Genomic DNA, 3,804 nt, shown 5'->3' with positions numbered 1-3,804 from the left:
CTATCACGCTATATCCAATATGTCTGAAGATGTCCTAAGGTGCCCAAATGTTCACCCTCCGATGTTGATCCACACAGAAATGGGTTCAAGACTCTAGCTCCACCAAAACTTGATTCTAATTGTTCAATGATAAGTGATTAATAATCTATAATTTAGTTATCTTTCCATAGCACTTATCAATGTTTTTAAACTGATAAATATATATATTACCATAAAATTAAATAAACATTGAAATGAATTTAAAATATGGTAAGAGGTAAATAATTTTTTTCTCAAAACAGACTCTAAACTTGTCTCTCTCCTGGTTATAATCTTTCATGAAAACATATAAGGAGGAGATTGTGTTGACCCGATTTGGTAACCTGATAGAGTTGTAATCAAGCTAAGGTTATAATTAAATGGGTTTTGGTCCTAATTCGATCGAAAGTTATAATTAATTATGTATGGGGCAAAGGTTTGAGTAACCCTTTTTATTAGGTCACGGTCCGGTTTTTAGTCTTGTCTGGTCGAGTTCGATCTGAAGCAGCTTAGCAAGAATTAAATTTAAATGACAATGGGCTCAAGGACAAGTCAACCATCATGACCCACCTCAAACCCAAAGTCAATTTCCAACCAATTCGTTATCTGCCTTCATATAAAATTTATAATAATAATAACTAAAAATTTACGATTCACTGTTCATATAAATAGTGTCCCGTTAAAACACTGTTCATATGAACAGTGTTAAAAAAAAAAAATTAAAATGCCGAGAACACTGTTCATATGAACAGTGTTCCGTAAAAACACTGTTCATGTGAACAGTGTTAGAGAAAAAATAAATAATACATAATAAATAAATAAATAAATAACAATAAAAAAATAAATAAAAATGGCTTGGCTACTTTTCATCTTCTTCCCCCGAAGAACACCTCACGCGGCCGCCCACCGTCCGCGGCGACGATCCCGTGACCAGCATCTCCGCCTCGTCCTCCGCCTGTGACGCAGCCCGCAGCCGAGATCCAGCTCCGCCATCAAGCCGCGTCGAAATCCCGGCGTCTCCCCGTTGATCCCGCGGCCACCCACCGTCCGCAGCGTCCTCCCGACGATCCCGCGACCAAATCGGCCGGCGACCAGTCCTCCGTGATTCCAGCCGGCCGCAATCAGCCGCGTGCCCACCGTGCCCGTGCGGTCGACTCTTCCCAGCAGCGGAGATCCGGCCTCTCCGCCATCACCGACCAGATCCCGCGGCCCCTTTTCCTCCTCTCCCGCGATCTGCATCCCGGCACCACACCCCGGAATCAGCCGCCGTGATTCCTTCTTTCCTCTCTCCGCGTGCGCCGGATGGCTATAAAAGGAGGAGGGTGGCCATCGGTGAAGGGGGGAGAGAGCTCAGTTTGAAGAACAGAGGAGGCTCTGTTCGGGAGAAGAAGAAAGCCGAGAGGGAGAGAAAAAGAAATAAAAAAAAAGAGAAAGGAAGCCATCCAGAAGCCATGCTCGGCTAAACATCTAATCTAGGGCTGGATGAAGCCCTAGCAATGTATCAGGGCATTGTAGTTCTTATTTTTTTTATTATTTTGGAGCTTGTTTAAATTCTTATCTTCAATGAAATATTTTTTTATGATGTTTAAACTTTGAGCATGCCATTTACTCTTCATGTTTGCTAAAGTAGTCTAAGATGATCCATACCTAGGAAGATGAGGTGTGCTCCATCCTAAATTAGCATACCTAGGTAGACACTTCATGCTATACCAAAGATGGATTTTCCTAACACTCTTTATGTTTTTATTTTAAAAGGCTTGTAGCCAAAATTGCATGCCTCTCCAAAAGATAAAAATTAAGAACACAATCCTTGATGCAATGCTATGTGGTGGATTCCAAACCCTAGATCTATTTACTCTGATAAATTTCAATCCGTACTCATAGTTTAATTTAGTTAAATCAAGTTATCAAATTCTTCTTTTTGATTTATTTTTTAAAGAAAAATAACCTATTCTTCAATTCCTGTGGACCGACACCCGTAATCACTATCCTATAGGATACGTGCTATTGCGTGGTTTATTTTCAAAATTGAAAGAACCAATCAATTTTTGGCGCCGTTGCCGGGGATTGCTAGCATAGTTATTTTTCCTATCATTAAAAAAATTAATTAATTAAAAAAAAACTTTCAAAAAAATATATATAAAAAAAATTATTTTCTATTATTGTTACTTTTCTTATCTTTTTTTTTTATCTTCTACTAATTTTTTTTTAAAAAAATTTTCTTTTGATCTTATTTGATCAGGAATCGAAGGAAAAATCTGGGATGATCAAAAAGAGAACTGCTGGAAAAGAAATGTTGTAGAGGTTTGCCAAGAAAAAAAATTAAATTGCTGGAAAAATTCCCTTTGGTAACCTCTAAACCTTTCTTATTTAAATTAAGTATTAGCTTGAAATTTTGTGGTGATTGTTTGATTTTAATTTCAGCAAAAGTGTGAATGCATGCCTGATACACATACACCAATTTATTTGCACTTAGTAAGGGCAATCACCCCAACAAGATAAGAGCCGGATTTCATCACCGGACTCTTGCCCAACTTAGGTGAACTCAATCTCACATAGTGTCACTTTAATTAAAATCAATTAGACGTTGGCTCCTAGGGACATTCGAGCTCAATAGGATGAAGATCACCGAAAGTTGCACCAATTTCCTCTGTGGCTTAGTTGATGTCTAGGCAAGCTTTGTCCCTATAAGGAAGACAGTTCATCTGTTCGAGGCAAGTGGGTTTTAAGTGGGACCTTTGCGAACGCATCATGACCCCTCCACTTACCTGGGAGCTTACCTGGTCAACTCGGTTCATTAGACCGGATTGGAGGCTTAGGTGTCCTCTTCAAACCAGTTAGGAGCTGTCTAGTGATTTTAGGACAAAGACTAGGATTGATATGCTTTTCTCTTTTATTGCATGCTTGATTGATCGAGTACTAGTGTATGCACGGTAGTCGTTCTAGAGTACGAAACCTATTACCTTTTGACCCTGAAATAGAATGAACCCTTAGGAACATTCGAGCTAAGATCAAAACATTAGGATCATCCCCACCTCTTAAGATGGCTGAAGAACAACCCAAACTCCTGAGGGAGTACTTTACTCCCACTATTTACACTTCCCCATCTTGCATTCGATTACTTGAGGTAGCAGCTGTACAATATGAAATAAAGTCTAGTGTGATCCAAATGCTCCCATCTTTTTATGGGCTCACCAATGAAGACCCCTACAAACATTTAGATGAATTTCTTGATATTTGCACCACTGTCAAGATTCAGAACTTCACTGATGATGCCTTGAAACTTAGGTTATTCCCCTTCTCCCTTAAAGATAGAGCCAAACAATGGCTGAATTCTTTAGAAGCTAACTCAATTCGTTCTTGGGATCAAATGCAACAAGAATTCCTTAAAAAATACTTTTCCATAGGAAGAAAGAACCAGTTTAGACGTGCCATTACAAGCTTCTCCCAAACTGAGGGAGAAGAATTTCATGAAACTTGGAAGAGATTTAGGGACCTAATCCGTAAATGCCCTCATCATCAAATACCTAAGTGGCAACTAGTGCAATGTTTTTATGACGGATTGACAGAACGAAACCGTCAGATGATCGATGCTGCATGCGGGGGGACTTTCATGCTTCGAAATGAGCATGAAGCATGGCAACTATTTGAAAATCTTAATGAAAACTCCCTCCACCATGCTTCATGTTCTCGTCAAGCATCCCCGAATTTTCAAAGAAAAGGGGCCATTTGTGAAATAAGTCATTCTATGGACCTGTCTAGCAAGGTAGATGCATTGTCCCATAA

General features: G+C 39.4%; 1 non-coding gene across 1 annotated transcript; it reads right to left on the bottom strand.

The window, feature by feature from the left end:
* Positions 1-3,437: 3,437 nt before the first annotated feature.
* Positions 3,438-3,543, bottom strand: LOC149753704 (small nucleolar RNA R71). The gene has a single exon (XR_016409288.1). It is a non-coding gene; the product is annotated as a small nucleolar RNA R71 (small nucleolar RNA).
* Positions 3,544-3,804: the final 261 nt, after the last annotated feature.

The sequence above is a fragment of the Phoenix dactylifera genome, chromosome 4, assembly GCF_051530095.1.
Source record: "Phoenix dactylifera cultivar Ajwa chromosome 4, Ajwa_hap1_PhDact_Kaust_v1.1, whole genome shotgun sequence".
In the NCBI taxonomy this organism is placed as follows: domain Eukaryota; kingdom Viridiplantae; phylum Streptophyta; class Magnoliopsida; order Arecales; family Arecaceae; genus Phoenix; species Phoenix dactylifera.
Note: the sequence above shows the minus strand (reverse complement) of the source record. Positions and strands in the feature narration are given on the sequence as shown.